The following is a 19,130-nucleotide window of genomic DNA, read 5'->3' as shown; positions in this document are numbered from 1 at the left end:
TGAAAAATTGAATTGCCTAAAACTAGAAGTAAAGAGAAAATCTTAAAAGCAGTCGGGGTGGGGGGAGGAAGTACGCTTTACATATAGAGGGGCAAAAGAAAGGATGACAGCAGATTTCTCACCAGAAATAGTGTTAAGTTAGAAGACAAGACAGATGTGTCTTTAAAATCCTGAAATAAAAAAAGCTGTCGACCTAGAATTCTATACCTAGCAGAAGTATCTTTCAAAAATGAAAGCTGACAAACTAAAAGCTGAATGAATTCATCTCCAGCAAACCTGCACTACAAGAAATATTAAAGTCCTTTGCACTGAAGAAAAATGATACTAGATGGAAACACCAAGAAATGAAGAGCATTAGAAATGGTATCTGTCTGAGCAAATATAAAAGACCTTTTCCTTTACTTTAAAAATGACTTTAAACACTAAAGCAGAGGATTTCTTTCTCCTGCCTTTAAATTATCTATTTTCTGGAGTAGAGAATTCACAGAAGTGTGAATCCATGATGTGAAATTTCAGCTTCTTGCAAATGACTGAAGCCAATTATTTACCTCTCTAGAACTCAGTTCCCCTCACTTGTCAACAGGGGACAAGATGATAAAATAAGCTAATGAATAACACAATCCTTTGTAAAATTAAAAGCAGCATATAAACATCGCTGGTCTTCCTTTAATTTTGCAGTCCCTTCCAAGAAAACAGCTTCTCATGGTGATGTTGAGGCCTGCCCAGCTGGTGCTGATGCTAAGATCTGCTTCCCAGGCAGCAGGCCTGTGCCTCCATTTACCCTCAAAGGAGAATCTCCCTCCCTCCTTAGGGGTGGGGGAGATGCCCTGAGAACACACTTTCCTTTTCAATATAATCCCTTATTCTGGTGCCCCTCACCCACTACTCCTGCAAAACCTAGCAGTGCCCCAGTGGTTCTTGCTAGCCTTGCCCAGTGAGGGATTTGGGCTCATGGAATAACATTCTTTTCTGGCTGGGCATGAAGCAAGAAGTTGAGCCTCATTCGGAGTGGCAGCAGGCCAGGCCTTCTGTCTGTTGGCTCTTCCTGTTTGCTCAGGCCAAGGCAGCACTGGGGTGACCCACAATGAGGGCCGCACCAGTGGGCAGAGGGCCAGGCCCAAGTTTGAGGTTTAGGAGTGGTGAGTCATGCTGGAGTCATAGCCTGGGTTGGGAGAGGCGCCACCACTCCAGCAGACTGCTCAGAACTCTGTCCCTCCAGCTTTCCTTTCAACAAATATTTGCTGGGCACCCACTTGTATACCCGACTCACAGTCAGGAGCTTTCTATACATTGTTGAATTTCTTCTTTACAATGGCCTGTGAGGTTGGTCTTTATATTCCCATTTCACAGGTGTGGAAACTGAGGCTCAGAAAGGTGAAATTGTGGGTCCAAGTGCACACAGCCAACTGGAGACACAGCTGGATTCAAGCCCTTTTTGAATCTGTATGTCACTCTTCCTGCATGACCTGGATGTTTGGATACTCACAGGGCACAGTGGACTAAGGTGGCTTTGGAAGCAGAAGCAGGAGAGTAACAACAGCTAACATTTATAGAAGGGCTACCATGTGCCAGCCACTGTGCGAACTCCTCACAAGAATGGTCTCATTTCATCCTCGAAGGGACCGTGAGAACTAAATACTAGTATTTTCCTCATTTCACTTGTGCAGCATTGCATAGTGTGGAAGGGGTGGACTGGGCTTTGCAGTAGATCCAATACTTTGTCCCAAAGAGACCACGGATCTTACGTTGGTTCCCCCAGGAATGAACCTAGAGACAGTGTAGTTTAATTGGGAGGGGATCCCAGGAAGCACTGAGTTGGGGAATGTGGGTAGGTGGAGAAATAGGAAAGTGCAGGAAGCATGTAAAAGGTCTGATGTGGAGCAGGTTGCTACTATGGGCAACGGGGTCTTTATTCCTCCTGGGACCTTTGGGAAACAGCATGGGGCAGTGCTTCTCAAAGTTCAACATGCACTGGAAGCTCCTGGGATCCTGTTAACACGCAGACTCTGATCCAGAAGCTCAGGGTGGGGCCCAAAACTCTGCATTTCTAACAAACTCCTAGTGATGTCAGTGCTGCTGGTCCCTGGACCACACTTTGAGTAGCAGGGTTGTAGCACATATCTCAGAAGTGTTTCACCAGAAGGTGGAGGAGGCTGGGATTATGAAACTCCAGCTTCCATCTCTCCTTGGCTGAAGGCTGCGGAGAGTGGGGCTCCTCTGCTCTCCTGGCCTGCCTGACCCACCTGGGAAGGGCCTTTAGGTAGCCTGCTGTGTGGTGGGCAGTCCTTTGGCAGGTATTGCAATGTAAATGCCAGGGGGCCTGGGAGGGCACTGACAGCTTCGACTCCACCGTGGATTGCCCTGGGCGCACTGTCCTTCCAGCTCACAGGACTCCCGCCCGCCCCTCGGTGGGAGGGAAGCCAAGGTGTGCCCACGGGCATGTGCTGAGAGCAGCTGAGCCAGTCAGGAAGAGCCACTCCTCAGCAGGGGTCCCAGGCAGTAACCACAAAAAAGCCTCTGGGCTGCTCCTAGAGCTAGTCTGGACCTCCGGATTCCTGAGTGGGGCTCCTCCCCATTCCTACAACCACTCTGAACACAGAAGTTGGGGAGCAGATTTAAAAACACTCCAGTCATCAGTGGGGGTCTTGGCAGGGACTCAGCCAGAATCCCTGGACATAGACCTGTGGGGCTTTGCGTTCATGCTTGGCCTGGCCTGGTGTGACCCCGGGAATGCGTCCCAGAGGCTCCTCCCCACAGCGTGGGGCTCCCAAGGAGGGTGGCAAAACATCTTCCTGGCTCGAGACCTGCTCATTGGTCAGGGCGCAGTCCTGGTCCCTTGGCAGACATCAAGCATCTCCCAGGCCCAGGGAGTGATGGCATGAAGTCTCCGCAAATGAAGGGGCTCGGGCAGCAGAACAGTGGGCGCCTCAGCCAACCCTGGGCAGTAGGTGGGGCAGGGCTAAGCCTGCAGGTGAGAGAGAGCCTGGGACCTGCGTGGAGAGCTCCTCAGAGACAGGCCAGGAGGCAGGGATGACAGCTGGGGTGGAGCCTCCCTCACTGCCTCCTGGCCCTTAAAAGATGACTCAGCGGCTTTTCTTTAGATGTGCCCCCAAACACCTGGGTTCAAGTCTTAGCTCTGCCACTTAATGGCTGTGACGCCTCAGGCAAGTTACTTCACCTGTTACATCTCAACGTCATCATCTGTCAAATGGGAATAGTCATCCTCCCATCTCAGGTCATAAATGAGACAACACTGGCAAAGCACTTCATGCAGGCTGCGCTTTGTGGTAAATGCTCAACCAGTGGGCGTTGTTATCATGGAATAATGGGATACTCTTTTTCTTCCCATTGTATTTACTTTTCAACTCAGGGGACGGGGTTCTTTAGTAAAGTGGATAAAGTGCCAGACTGCTAGCTTACTAGAGCGTAGGAGCTCTGCTCTGAGAAGAGGTCAATATTAACAGAAGAATGATGTGTTTGTCATGTAAACGCACTACTGGGAAGAAGCCGGGACACCTAATAAAGCCAGAGTAGGATGTGGAAATTCTGGAACGGAGCCTGCGTCCTGGAGGGTCAGCTTTGAAGCAGGGAAAGAGAAGAGCAAGAGGAGACCACAGAGGACAGGGGAGGTCCGGGATGCCCACTGGAGGGGCCTCTGTGTGACCAGCAAGGTGAGTTGACAGCAAAGGTAAACAATGTTTAGCACTCTCTCTGGGCTCTGCGCACACGGGTGCCCCGGATCAGGAGCCAAGCCACTGGGGTTCAAACCCCGGCTCCTCCCTTAACATCTGTGTTTTCTTGGGCAAATTACTCAGACTCTCTGTGCCTCAGTCTCCTCATCTGTAAAACGGGGATAATAAAATTAGCTGCCTCGCAAGTTTGAAGAGAGATGAAGCAGGTTCATATCTGTAAAGTGCTTGCCACAAGCCCTGGCATACAGCCAATGCTCAACATATGAGGGGACTTCAAAAAGTCTGTGGGAAAAATGGAGTTAAAAAATAAAAATTTAAAATATAAACTTTATTTTTCAACATGAGCTCCATCAAGTTCAAGACACTTTTGTAAATGATGACACCAGCCATTTAGTACATCCCTAAGAACAGAGGGTCTTGGGAACTTAACCACGTCAGTGCGGTCTTTTTTACATTATTACCTGAAGAAAAATGAGTGCCCTTTACAGATTTTATAAGATTAGGAAATAAAACGATGTCAGGAGGAGCCAAATCAAGACTGTAAGGTGGATGCTTAGTTACTTCCCACTGAAACTCCCACAAAATCGTCATTGTGTGATGACAGGAAGAAGCAGGAGCATTGTTGTGGTGGAGAAGGACTCTCTGATGAAGCTTTCCCAGGCATTTTTTCTGCCAAAGCTTTGGGTAACTTCCTCAAAATGCTCTCATATTAAGCAGATGTTATCATTCTTCAGTCCTCCATAAAGTCAACCAGCAAAATGCCTCGTGCATCCCAGGAAACTCTCACCAGGACCTTTGCTCTTGACTAGTCTGCTTTTGCCTTGACTGGACCACTTCTCCCCTTTTGGTAGCCATTGCTTTGGTTGTACTTTGTCATCAGAATGGTACCAGTAAAGCCATGTTTCAGCTCCTGTTAGAATTATTATTATTATTATGATTATTTTGAGACAGAGTCTCATTCTGTCAGCCAGGCTGGAATGCAGTGGTGTGATCTCAGCTCACTAAAAGCTCCACCTCCTGGGTTCAAGTGATTCTCATGCCTCAGCCTCCCAAGTAGCTGGGATTACAGGTGTGCACCAGGTTGGTCTTGAACTCGTGGCCTCAAGTGATCCACCCACCTCAGCCTCCCAAAGTGTAGGGATTACAGGCACGAGCCACCATGCCTGGCCTCCTATTACAATTATTTAACGAAATGCTTCAGGTTCTTGATCCCACATGTTTAAAATTTCCATTCAAAGCTCTGCTCTTGTCTGCAGCTGATCTGGGTGCAGTGGTTTGGGCACCCATTGAATGGAAAGTTTGTTCAACTTTAATTTTTCAGTTAGAATTGTGTAAACTGAACCAAGTGAGATGTGTATGGTGTTGGTTACTGTTTCTGCTGTTAATCATCAGTCCTCTTCAAGCAGGGCATAAACTAGATTTATTTATTTTTAATCACGAATTGATGTGGATGGTCTCCCGCTGTAGGCACCATCTTCAACATCCTCTTGTTCATTTTTAAAACAGATTATTCATTTGTAAACTGCTGATTTCTTTGGGGCATTGTCCCCATAAACTTTATTTAAGGCATCAATGAATTCACCCAAGCTTTATCATAAATTTGATATTTGTTCTTGCTTCAATGTTAGCAGAATTCATGTTGCTGTGAAACGGGCTCTTTTCAAACTGATGTTTTGTTCTTCTAAGTGCCTCAAACTAGATCCTGTTCAGACATGTTATAACAAGTTAGTAAGAGTTTATTTTGGTGCAAAAAGTTTTTGAAATCCATGCATAGTTTTTTCATAATAAGCATTTTCCATGAGCTTCTTGAAGACCCTTATATGTATGCTCTGTGACTGATTTTTCTTGACAGCCTTTGAAACCTTGAATGATCTCTGTTCCTCTTGTGCCTCAAATCTTTCATCTGCCACAAATGTCCCCCTACCCAGGTGGGGGAGAGTTCAGCAAACAAGAAGTATCATTGCTTACCATCTTTTACTCCAGGATCTGTGATTTCCTTGTCCCTATGTTTGTAAAAAGAGGGCTCCTCCCGATGGCAGGAACACTAGGTGCAGAATGAAGAGTCCAGCAGATGGAGTCGAGCCCTCCAATAACCCCCTTTCTCTGCTCCCACTGGAGGAATTCCACAGAAACAGGACGGAGACTCGGTCACTCTGTGACCCCACTCCACATAGGAACCCATGAATAGTCCAAGATGGGAGCAAAACATGATGTTAATCAAGATACTGGGAGTGAAACTGAGTTATTTGCAAAGCTCCTGGAGCAGTCCTGTATTTACTACAGATGCAGAAAGGAGTGACGTAAGATGACTAGCTTGGGTTCCTGCAGAACTGCCTGCTTCCACATGTAACAGAGACATGAAACAATTGTGGAGAAGATGGAGGCTAACGTGCTCCTGTATCCACTCTCAGCTCTTCATCAGTTAAGGTGAATGTCTCTGCCTTTTTAAATTTATCCCACCTTCCCCCACATGCCTGAAACACATGTCAGGTGGCAGGGGATTGTACTTGTTTTGAGTTTGTTTGTTTGTTTGTTAAAGCCAAGGCTTCTGGTATAATTATCCTTCCCTCTCATCTCCTAAAACGTTCTTGCTTTGGGTCTTTTATGTTCATTTCAATGTGTTGATTCAGACCTTGCTTGCTTTCAAAAGAGATGTGAGGTATCTCATTTTCGCACCAACATTGATGAAGCAAAAGAGAAGAACAAAATGTAAAGAAAGGAAAGGAGGAAAAAAGCTCCCAAGAACTCTTGGCTGAGAAAAGGGATAGTAATGACATACCCCAAACTTCCTAGCATTGTGAGAAAAATGGGAAGCCTGACACTCCACCTCTCTGTAACCGTAGACCATCGTCATGGGGAAAAGTGAACCAAAACCCAAACTGATTGTTGTCTCTGCGCTTTGAGAAGATTTTGTCACGTGTCATGGGGACGTTGGTGCAGGGTCCTTGAGTAACATCATAAACAATATCCTCAAATGTACTTATCAAACACAGAAGGGCTTTTTTATTGACTATTTCTTATATCAATTCTCAAAACAAGCCAACTGCGTACTAAAGCAGGTTTCCTTAAAGGAATTTAGGAGTCTACCTTAAAATAAATAAAGCCAAAAAATTAAATACATTTTATATAAAAAGTTTGTTCATAATATAATATTGTGATTAGTACTTATGGATGATAGCAGCTTACCCCAAAACTTTAAGATGAAGTTTCTTTTCAGGAGTAAAATTAGGAAGACTTTGCCCATAATGGCAGCAAGATTAGCCACCCATTAGACAGCCTTAGTTGACACCCACAGGACAATCCAAGAGTTATTGGTGGTTGAATTAGTTTGCTACAGCTTTCCTAACTAAAGGAGTGGCTTAAACAATGGAAAGCTATGGTCTCCCAGTTCTGGAGGTCAGAGGTCTGAGGTCAAGGTGACTGCAGGGCCATGCTCACTCTGACGGGGTTATGGAAGGATCTATTCCAGGCCTCTCACCCAGTTTCTGGTAGTTCCTTAGCTTCTGGCAATATAACTCCAGTCTCCACATGGTATTCTCCCTGTGAGTCTGTGTCCAAATATCTCCTTTTAATAAAGACACCAGTCATATTGGATAAGGGCCCAAACTACTCCAATATGACCTCATCTTAACTAATTACATCTGCAACAATTGTATTCCCAAATAAGGTCACATTTGGAGGCACTGGGGGCTAGGATTTTAACATATAAATTTTTGGGAAAGGGACACAATTCAATCCAAAACAGTGGCCAAAGACGTGGGTGAAGCTGAAAATCAAGTCACAGGGACCAGGGAGTACTCTCAGGTTGGGGGGAAAAATGGACATATTGACTGAGCCAAAACCCAATCACATGTCTTGTGTCCAGGCTGAAGGAAAACCTTGTAATCAGAACAGCAAGAGCCCCCTACAGCCTGGTGAAGAAGGGAAGGCAAAGAACGTGCTTCCCCAGCCCTGCCAAGAGGGAGTCCACACGCCAGGGGAATCCGGACACTCTGTCCTCTGGGGGACTCAGCTGCCAGGCAGGGAGCTTCCGCGGCTTTGATAGGATCTCTCTGGACGTCTTCTGGTTTCTAATTTTGAACTCACTAAACTCACTAATTCACCTTCTCAAGGACCCTAATACTGAGAACCACCATGTTGCACACTTCACATCATAGTATTCCTACTGCTGTTAGAATAAAATCCAAACCCCTTCTCATGGAGTCTGGAAGGTCCTACGTAATCTACTCTCCAACTTCATCTCCTAGGACTTTTTCTCTTCTCTTCTGAGCTCCAATCCCATTATTCTTCCTCTAAGTTAATTCTTAACTTAAAGCCTTTGCACTTGCTAAGTCCTGTGTCCAGAATTCTCTACCCCTAGGTAGTCATACAGCTAATACTTTTTGTTTATAATTTTGGACTCACTAAACTCATTAATTCACCTGCTCAGCGACCCTAATACTGAGAACCACCATATTGCACATGTCACATCACAGTAGGCTCGGTATAGATGCTGTCCCTGGCATTGCACAATGTACACCCTGCATGACCTACAATGTGGACCTAGGGTCAGTGTTCCTTGGACTGCAGAAGGAGCACACAGTCCCTGAAAAGGACTCTCTCTGTTTTAAATGAACCCTTTGGCAATCCGGTTTATTCATCAGTCTTTTATGCCTTCAGTTAATGGTAATCTGCTCTGCCTCACTTAACCTTTGAGAGGAACTGCCAAATCTAGAGACCAGTTCCTTGGAGACACTAATTCAGAGAATAGATGGAAAAAAGCAAGGAGGAGAGGAAGACTCTAGAAAGGGGGATACAGCAGTGGAACTGGTGGAACAGGTGGAGAGGAGAGAAATGTGGCATGAGCTGGAGGTAGAGAGATCGTTTGCATGTACTTGGCAGCAGGGGCAGGGAGTAGCACATTAAAGGCTTCAGAACAGCACTGGGTGCCAGAAAATTGGAAGAGGAAAGGTGATATAAGAAGCTTTCATGATGCTTCAGTTTTTGTTTATTATTTTAAAGAGATACAAGTTAAGGATTGGAATTCCTGGGTGCTGCTCACTTTTTGTTGTTGAATTACTTTTGGCTATTTGATGGAACTCCTTTGAAAGTGATTCCATATAGCACAGGGTAGCCAAGAAAAGAGTCACATATGCAATTTTAAATTTTCTAGCAGCCATTTTTTTAAAGTAAAAAAGAAACAGGTACAATTAATTTATTTAAATATCTTTTATTTAACATAACAGATCCAAAATGTTATTTCAATATATCATCACAATTTTTAAAAGGTATCGATGAATATTTTACATTCTCTTTTTCATAGTAAGTCTTTGAAATCCAGTATCAATTTCATACTTAGAGCACATCTCAATTTGGACTCCACATTTTAGCTGCTGTATAGGAGCCACACGTGGCTAGTGGCTATTATATTGATCAGCATCATCACAGATACAGGGGCTGGGCTATGTAGTTCTAGGATTCTGAAGGTGAAATAATAATAATAGCCATAATAATAACAACAGGCATTTATTGAGCCTCTTAGATATGCCAAATGTTATATTAATTCCCTTTCTCACGCATCATTTCATTTAATCCTCCTAACAACCTACATTTTGGGCAGTATTATCATCCCATTCTACAGATGCAGAAACAGAGCCTCAGAGAGGGTGAGTGCTTTGCCCAAGGTCACACAGCTGGTAAGCAGCAAAGCTAGGACTAGAAAACCAGTCTGTCTGTCACTAACCACTGCCTCAATAACTTAGGGTCAGTAAAGGAGCCAGCCAGCAGCCAGACTTTCCTCAGTCCCTTCCTTAGAGCCCATGCACAAGGGGTCACTTTGTTTTCTGATTAGCCAAGCTGCCATGTTGCCTAAAAAACAGACTGGAAAGAACGTTCATTGTACAGCTGAGCATATTGTGTGATTGACTGAGAAAAGAACAGCAACAAGATGCTCTGCCTCTCATCAACTGTAGGAAGCTGCAAATTCAAGGCTGGTGACCAGGTTCACAAAATGCAATTGTTCTCAATGACACTTAACAAAGAGCCAGGGAGAGAATCGATTGTCATTAAAAGCTGGCCAAGAACATCGATCGTCTCCCCAGTGATGATCTGAGAATTTTGACTTAGCCAGGCCAAGAGCATTGGTGCAGAGACGTTTTGATGTGATTTCTCATGTGGAAATGGGCTCCAGCATGGCGAGTCAGCACAAAACAAGCATGAAGCTAAGGACGGGGCAGCCAGAGCTCTGCCCATGCCTCTCCTGCTCCACCTCCATGCCCTGTAGACAGAAAGCAAAGGAGGAGGACCGGCTGGACTGGGAGATGGTAGAACCTGTGGGTCCTCTCCCTTCCTCTCTGTTCCTCTTTATCCAGATACTTTAGAAGCCTATGGAACTGTGACATTTCTGGGCCTCACGTTCAAGGGAAGGAGGATGATTCCTTCAGCCTGCTGGCTACAGAGAACCTGGCCATGGCCATGGCCTAGATAAGACAAGCCAAAGCATCCCCTATTTATCCCTGAGACCCCAAGATGGGCAGTGAGCAAGGCCTCATGCCCCTAGAGCTCTCCTAGGTGGGAGGGAATATCATGCTGTCAAATGCTCCTGAATGCAATTCCAACTCCTCCTCTGTCCTGCATCTTGCTGTGGTTGGGGAAGAGGGTGCGATGCTCTCATTTATAGTATGCAGGCTAGGATCTGAGCAGTGACTCTTGTTCATCCATCTGTCTATCCAAAAAATGCTAGCCGAGTGACTGCTGCAGCCAGATGCTAAGGCAGGTCCTGGGAATAAACAGATGTACAGGGCAAAAAGCTTGCACTTCAGGAGAACATGACGAGGACTGGGAAGTCAATAGCCACAGGGAAACATAGCAAGTGCTAGAATAAAAGCCTGTTAACCACAAGGTACCCTGGTGGCAGGGAGTGGAGAAGTTGAACACAGAGGGAAGACATGAAGACATTCCAGAAAGGCAGAGAGGGTGGTCCATACAAAGCAACAGAAGGCACTAGGAACATCCTGGGAACTGCAACTTACCAAGCAGCTGAGGCTCAGAGTGGGCCTGGGAGGGGATGGGAGATCAGGCTGGAGGGCTGGCTGGGAGCTTAGCCAGAGCACAGGGCACAGCATAGGACTTTAGGCAGGGGCACAGTGTCAGATGGGTGATTGGACGGTCACCCTGGCTTCAGTGGGTTGTGGGGGAATGGATAAAAGAGGGGCAGGACCAGCATGCTGGCCTGGGGGTTCCTGGTGCCCTCAGTTTCCTTCCTTGGCCTTCCTCTGCTCAGCTAGGCTTAGCTCTGCATGTGTATGAGTCCATTCTCACACTGCTATAAAGAAATACCTAAGACTGGGTAATTTATAAAGAAAAGATGTTTAGTTGGCTCATGGTCCCTCAGGCTGTACAGGGAGCATGATGCTGGCATCTACTCGGCTTATGGGGAGGCCTCAGGAAACTTACAGTCATGGTGGAAGGCAAAGGGGGAGCAGGCAACTTCACATGGCCGGAGCAAGAGGAAGAGAGAGAGAGGGGAGGTGCCAAACACTTTTAAACAACCAGATCTCATGAGAACTCACTATTGTGATGCCATTACTTTTAATGGCAAAAGCCACAATTACTTTTGCACCAACCTGTACTGGGTGTGATGGTTAATTTCCTGTGCAACTTGACTGGGCTAAGAGATGGCCAGATAGCTGGTAAAACACTATTTCTGTGAGACCATAGCATTTGAATCAGTAAATTGAGTAAAGAAGATCCACACTCACCAATGTAGGCAGGGGTCATCCAATCTGATGAGAGCATGAACAGAACAAAAAGGAAGTGCAAATTTTCCATCTCTCTTCTTGAGTTGGGACATCTGTCTTCTCCTGGTTCTCAGGCTTTCAGACTCAGACTGAATTACACCACCAGCTTTCCTGGGTCTCTGGCTTGCAGACAGCATATTATGGGACTTCTAGGCTTCCATAATCGTGTAGGCCAAGTATCATAATAAATCTCTGCTTGTGTATCTAGACATCTATCTATCTATCTATCTATCTATCTATCTATCTATCTATCTATCATCTATCATCTATCGTCTATCTATCATCTATCTATCTGTCTATCATCTATCTATCTATTATTGGTTCTGTTTTTCTGGAGATCACTGATAATATACTTAGAGTGTCTCCATTTCCCTGGTGGGGCCAGACTTGTACAAATGGAGAAAGGGGAAGCAATTAATGCAAGTTTTCTAACTGCAAAAATCCAACAGAGCAATGATATAGGTTTGCACAGAGGTTACTATTGCAGTGAGGATGGAACTTGGAGATGCTTAAGAGGTGGAACTGATAGGCCTTGATGGCAAAATGTGGGGAGAAAGGGCTAATTTTTTTGAAATTTTTGTAGTTAAAGGGTTTTGCCATATTGCCAAGGCTGGAGCAAGTTTCTTGTGGAAAAGAGACAGAGATATACCAGTTGCTGGCTCTGAATGAAAGAAAAATTTGGTGAAATGGATGTATCATTGCCAACTATCTGTTTAGCCAATTGAGGACATGAAAAACAAACATACACCTTAAATTTAAAACACCTTAAGTATCCAAGTGGCAGGCACCGTACTGGGGTTCAGCATAAAATACCATCTGATGCCTGCCCCTAAGCAGCTCACCTCCATCAGAGCCAACAGGTGGATTTAGAATCCTAACAGCCTGTGATGACAGCCACCAATAGAGACAGGACTTTGGCGGTCTGGAACTTGGTGAGAGAACGATATGACTTGGGCCTTGAAGGGCTGACAGAGACTTTTCAGGAGGAGAGAGGTAGCGAGTGCATAGAGCATTCCAGGAGAGGGAAAAAATGTGAAGAGGCCCCAAGCCACAAAAGGCTGAAGAGTTTGGTGACTGGAGTCATTGAGGATGACTGCAGTTCAGGTGGGTCTGAGAAATGACAGAATCAGAGGTGATTTGGAAAGAGAATTCTCATGGTCCTGCAGAGGAACATGTGGTCAGTGGAGACCAGCAGCTGTGGCCATCATCTGGGCAAGAGGAAATGGGACTTGACCAGGATGGCGACCAGAGGAGTGGAGGACAAAGGATGATCAAAGGTGAGTTTAAAGTACAACCGGCCAGACTGGGTGTTGGGTTCTATGGAGGAGCTGACAGAGCAGGAGGGACTCTGGATGATTTGAGGCTTCTTAGAAGGGTTGGTTTGGGATGGACAGGTTGACTTCTTTACAGCACCTTGTAAACATGAAAGATGAATGTTATGTACAGTGTGTTTATGTTATTATTAAGTTACAAGTTGTTAGAGAAGAAAACTTCTGCCTTTGCAGTGTAAAAAAGTTAACTCAGGTGTAAAATATATCCCTCCTTCTGAATTTTCTTAGTTGCCAATCGACATTTTTACTCCCAAGGGGATTAGTTACTGCCGGTAAAGGTGGAAAAATATAGAGGTGTTTCCCTCCTAATGGGTCTGATGGGTTAGATGAAATTTTTAGCCTAAGAGAAATGGTCTAGGCTGGGCATGGTGGCTCATGCCTGTAATCCCAGAAATCTGGGAGGCTGAGGTGGGAGGATCACTTGAGGCCAGGAGTTCAAGACCAGCCTGGGCAACTCTGTAAAATCCCATCGCTCAAAAAAAAAAAAAAAAAAAAAAAAAACCCAGATGTGGTGGTACACACCTGTATTTCCAGCTACTTGGGGGTCTGAGGTGGGAAAATTGTCTGTGTCCAGGAGGTCAAGGCTGTAGTGAGCTACAATCAGTCACTGCAGTGCTCCAGTCAGGTGACAGAGCAAGACCCTGTTTCAAAAACAAACAAACAAAAAAAAAACAAAAAAAAAGAAAGGAGAAAAAAAGAAATGGCCTAGTAGAAAGGATTAAGCATCAAAAAGGCTTTTTGTATAATACAAGATCCCTGTCAATCAGCATACATGAACACATTCCCTCTTAGCTCAGAGCAGAATGTGCTGCCATGGTCCACATTTAGGCAGAAGGCTAGACGTGATGAACTCTTGCAGGTCTATGCAGCATGTTCAGTGAATAAGAGTTTTGGAGGAAAGTCTAGCCTGATAATCAACAGAAGGCTTCATGCATCTCTCTGCACACCCTTGTTTGGCCATGATAGTGGCAGGAGGGTTATTAAGATCAAATAAGAGCATCCTCTACCATTCAGGTTCTCCAATCTTTTGCCCTTAGAGCAACTTTGAGAAAGGAGTGACAAAAGTGAGGTGGTGGGGAGAAAAAGCCGGGAGCAGGGCAGGCATGGGAGACAAATGTTTGTTTATAAGCCAAGAACATCAAGCATCGTGCGGAAGAAATGTCCCAGATTCTTTTTATCACAGAGCTGGTGCCAGGCAGCAAGGATTAGTTCATTAAGAAATAATCCACCCATTGGAGGGATGGCTAAGTCTGCAGATAGTGGACAGGCTCTTATCCAATGTCTCATCAGCTAACAGGTGAGAAGAGGGGAGACTGGCAGGAGAAGAAGACAAAGGCTGGATTCATCTTTGCAACCAACTAACTACTAAAAAGTTTGGGGAAGGATATACCAGCTGCCAGTGAGATGCCCATTAATCAGCACAGCTGGATTTTTGGACATGATCATGCTTGAAGGTAAGAGCCAAATTTTTTATCTGTGTCCCAGCACCTAACAGGATTGTCACATAGCAGTTGCTGAAAAACAAGTGTGAATTGACTATGACAATGAAGGAGAGAATCTATTTAAAAACTTCCCATGCTGGGTGAGGTGGCTCATGCCTGTAATCAAAGAACTTTGGGAGGTAGAGGCGGGTGGATCACGAGGTCAGGAGTTCGAGTCCAGCCTGATCAATATGGTGAAACCCTGTCTCTACTAAGAATACAAAATCAGCTGGGCGTTCTGGCGCACGCCTGTAATCCCAGCTACCCTGGAGGCTGAGGCAGGAGAATCGCTTGAACCTGGGAGGCAGAGGTTGCAGTGAGCCGAGATCACGCCACTGCATTCCAGCCTGGGTGACAGACTGAGACTCTATCTCAAAAATAAATAAATAAATAATAAATCAATAATAAATAAATAAACAACCCTTTCCAAACTATTTTTTTAACTTCTTTATTCTTTCGTGTTTTTGGACAGTCTTTTTAGTCTACTGAAGTTCTGGATGCTTAAATATATATGCCATGTTGGGTAAAGGGCCAACTATTTAAAAGTAAGTAGGTGCCAGAAGTTACCAAACTTCTGATAATATTTTTAAAGGAAGCTAACTATATAAATTCATTTGACTATACTTAAAGGCTAAGTACATGCTAGATAGGTCGTCCCCTAAATAGGCATGTACATAAAGTGAAGAAATACTACTAGGCATTATATCAAAACTTCCGGGTTGTAAACAGCAGACAATATCTGCACACTACAGATCCATGTATTAGTTTGTTCTCACACTGCTATAAAGAACTACCTGAGACTGGGTAATTTATGTAGAAAAGAGGTTTGACTCACAGTTCCTCAGGCTGTACAAGAAGCATGGCTGGGAGGCCTCAGGAAACTTACAATCATGGCAGAAGGGCAAAGGGGAAGCAAGCACATCTTCACATGGCAGCAGGAGAGAGAGAGAGAGCAAAGGGGGAAGTGCCACACACTTTTAAACCATCAGATCTCATGAGAATGCACTTACTATCATGGGAACAGCAAGGAGGAAATCTGTCCCCATGATTCAATCACCTCCCACCAGGTCCCTCCTCCAACATTGGGAATTACAATTCAACATGAGATTTGGGTGGAGACACAGAGCCAAACCATATCAATCCATAGCCTCAATGTCACCCTCTGAGTGAGAATCTTGGGTGGATTATTAAGAGAATAGTTTGTAAGCTCTTGGCAAGGAGGCCATCTTGGGCTAAGACAGAGTAAAGGAATGAATGAATTGTGGTTTCTTTTCATGTATGGGGTATGTTCCTCAAGACTTCATATAATAACTACATAAGTCAAGGCTAATTCCCTCATAGGAATAAAGTAGAATTCACATTATTTCAATTTTTATACAATTAGTGAAATTTTGTTCCTTTTCATTGCTTTATTTCAAATTTGCATACTTTACATTAGCATAGAGTGTGACTTTATTTCCTTTCTTATAAAGGAAGACTATAGGCTTATACATGGAGAATGAGGATGTACTTGACAAACTTTGACTGGATGGAGACATGTAGGTTGCATCTTCAGAAAGCCTAGTGCCTGCATAACTAGTTTAATGATGAATGACTGACAATGAAAGGTGCTGATTGAGAAGAAAGTTGACCTACAAAGAGGGCTCTAGACCCATGCCATATGGCTCCAGCTTTGTCCTTATACAAAAGACATTTTCAGATTTGTGATCAAATGATACCTGGAAGGAAAGCAAATGTTTTTGATGACAAAATCTGAATCCTCATACCCCCAGCCCACTGCCCATCTGAACTGACTTAAGACAGTGGACCAAATCCAAGGAGATTTGACAGAGATAATGTAGTCCCTCGCTGTGATTCAAAATGGGTATCTGGAGAAGAACATCAATAGCCAGGACTTAGTTGTTTTAGCTAATAGCAACTTCAAGGTGAATCAGTGGTTTGGTTATATGAATAGAAATAGAGGATCTAGAATTAGGTGGGGACAGTTTCTCATCATTGAACTGTACCTGGAATTCTGTCGTCAGTTCTCGGTTCTGATCACAAATGGGAACATGTTCAGAAGAAAGCGAATAGGAGGCAGAAGTTGGAAAGTTTATTCTGAAAAAGACTTAGAAATTATTGTTGTTTTCAACAATATTATTGTTGCCATGTACAAGATGATTTAAGTTTACATGTTTGTGGCCTTTTAGGATAGTCTAAGCACCTTCAGGTAAAAGTCTTAGGGAACAGGATTTTGTCTTAATATAGGAACAATTAGAAGTGTCTGAATGTGGTAAAACCTCTGCAGGCAGGTGATGTGTTTGGGCATCTTGACACCATTTCATGGTGAATTGGGGACATTGTAGCAAGGAGTCTATAAATATGAATTCTCTCTTTTAAACTCTTAGAGAGTCAGTTACAGATGATTCCACCAAGATAAATAATAAGTGGTCAGCAAACATATGAAAAGTAATGTAACTTCGCTAGAAATTAAATTAAAATTAAAATGGCAACAAAGTACTATTTTTGTCTGTTAGCAAAAATTAAAGAGTAAAATCATATCCAATACTGGTGAGAGTGTCATGAAACTGGGGTTTGCATCCATTGCTGTTGGCATTGGTGCCTCTTAGAAAGTCTGTGTATAAACAGCTACCTCATTGATAACACTTTTGTTTCAATAGTCCAATAGGCAATCTAACTGAAAGACAAGTGGAAAGAATGTAAATTGCCACATACCTGGAGATGTTCATTGCAGTATTACTTATAATAGAGAAATTGAAAGCAATATAAACATTGAAGAGTAAGGTAACAGTTGAAGATGGATGTTATGTATTACTTCAAAAGATAATCATTTTTCACTATAGCTATATGGAAAATGCATAGGATATGTTAAGTGTGTATGTGTGGTGAATTGCCAGCTATGAAATCCTGCAGACCTGATGATTACAATTACATACCAAGTAAATGGATACAATAGATAAGACAGAAAATTTCTTCTCTTTAAGTCCAGCTCCACAACTAGCTAGGCGTGTTATCCTGGGCAAAAGTTTTCCTGTGTCTCAGCTGCCTGGTCCATAAAATGGGGAGTTTGGACCAATGGTCTCTAATATTCCTTCCTGTTTTATAAGGTGAATAGACTGGACTCATTTAGTGAAGAAACTGTATCCTGGGGGGAGTAGAAATCAGCCACTATCTTGGTTTTCAGACTTTCCCCACCAGACATAATATGCACTTCGTCCATATTATATCTTTTTGGAAGTCAGTTTGAAATGTGTAGCAGGTGAGAAAAAGTAGAATTCCTGACTCTCTCAAGTAAGTTGCCGTATTTGAAGGAGATTTAGCCATATATACTCCAAATTACTTTATTATGGAGTAACATAAAACAATTCTCATAAAACAGTTACTGAGTCCAAAAATGCCCAAGAATGATTTCAAATTATGGTATGACTGCTATGAGCATCATTTAGACACATTGCTCTAGAAAGGTCTGTTCACACAAAACAAAGGGGCAATTTTTTAAAAGACTTGAGTACAAGGGAATAAACATATTATTAAATATTATTAAATGTTTATTCCCTTGTACTTCAGTCTTTTAAAAAATTGTCCATACCCAGCCCACAAACCCTGGTTTTGTATTCCTATCAGTGAAAAAAAAAAAAAAAGGTCAAAACACACTTTCGCTGGCATATGTGGGGCCATTTAATTTGGTGATCTGGAAGTAGGGTAACCAGAACATGAGCTTTTAGCTCATAAAAACCTCCTAGTCATATCAGACTCCCGAAAATGCCCTCATCTGTTCATAACTTTCTAGAAGGATGGTGACTTCTTAGTTCATACTTTCATCAGGCAGTGCAGTCAAAAGGTAAGGAGAAACTGCTTAGGGTCTGCAGTGCCCCTCACTGGCACTCATCCAGACTCAGCTTCAAGCCCAGAAGAGCCTTCACGGTCCCTGACACCATGGGGAGAAGTTCCCTGCTCTGAGAACCCATAGGACTTTGAAAACAGTGTTACCTGATCAGAATTCTGCAGGTGTGATCATTTTGACAGGGCTCCCTCAGGTATGCCGATCATCCACGTGGGGTCTCTCCTCCAGTCTCCTTGAGAGTCACTTATTGAAAACAGTTGTTGTAGGTGCTGTTTTAAGGTGGCCCCATCTTATATTTGGCCTCAAGCACTACCCAATTTGGATGATTACTTGATTCATCAGATTCAGCTCCCAATGACTTTAGCTCTTCCTCCCAATCAAGTCTCCTGGAATATTGATTTGCACCCTGGAGGACACATCACAGCTTTGAAAGTGATTCCAACAATGGGATCAGATATGGCAGCAACAAGGGCCAAACCCACAGGATCCAGAGGTGACCACCTTGAGATGTGTAATGGGGAGGAGTTTATCCCAGTAGGCTTACCAGGACAGATGGGCCTATGACCTTAGAATGATACCATGACCGCAGGAGGACAGGAGACACAGCCCAAGCGTCTTGGAGAACAAAGACACCAGTGGATGTGGGGACCCAGCAGAAGGGTAGTGGCCAAGGCCAACTCTACACTACGGTTACTGTTGGTGGCAAGACCTGCAGACAGGGAATGCTGAAAACAAAACCATCACAAAAGGAACCAGAGAGATGCATGAGAACATCCTCTTTCTACTCCTCCAGCACGGTGACTGGTGACCTGTGATCCATTCCTTGTTCCCACTCCCCTCTCTCCCATCAGCTCCTTATTGGCTCCTGGGGTATGTGTGTGCGAGGGTCTGGGGTGACCACTTGAGTGATGATGTAATAAATCCTGGCAGATGAAGGTCTTAGGGCTAGGAATGTCATCACAAGAAACCCTCAGGATCTGGGATAGGCTGGCAGGCTCCAGTCC

The 19,130-nt window shown here is 44.1% G+C and overlaps 1 long non-coding RNA gene across 1 annotated transcript; it reads right to left on the bottom strand.

Moving 5' to 3' along the window:
- Positions 1-8,885: 8,885 nt before the first annotated feature.
- LOC134737291 (uncharacterized) lies at positions 8,886-17,780 on the bottom strand. The gene is made up of 2 exons (XR_010122034.1): positions 16,289-17,780; positions 8,886-16,150 (listed from the first exon to the last, which is right to left on the bottom strand). It is a non-coding gene; the product is annotated as an uncharacterized lncRNA (long non-coding RNA).
- Positions 17,781-19,130: the final 1,350 nt, after the last annotated feature.

The sequence above is a fragment of the Symphalangus syndactylus genome, chromosome 8 (genome assembly GCF_028878055.3).
Source record: "Symphalangus syndactylus isolate Jambi chromosome 8, NHGRI_mSymSyn1-v2.1_pri, whole genome shotgun sequence".
In the NCBI taxonomy this organism is placed as follows: domain Eukaryota; kingdom Metazoa; phylum Chordata; class Mammalia; order Primates; family Hylobatidae; genus Symphalangus; species Symphalangus syndactylus.
This window is presented reverse-complemented; position numbering and strand designations above follow the sequence as displayed.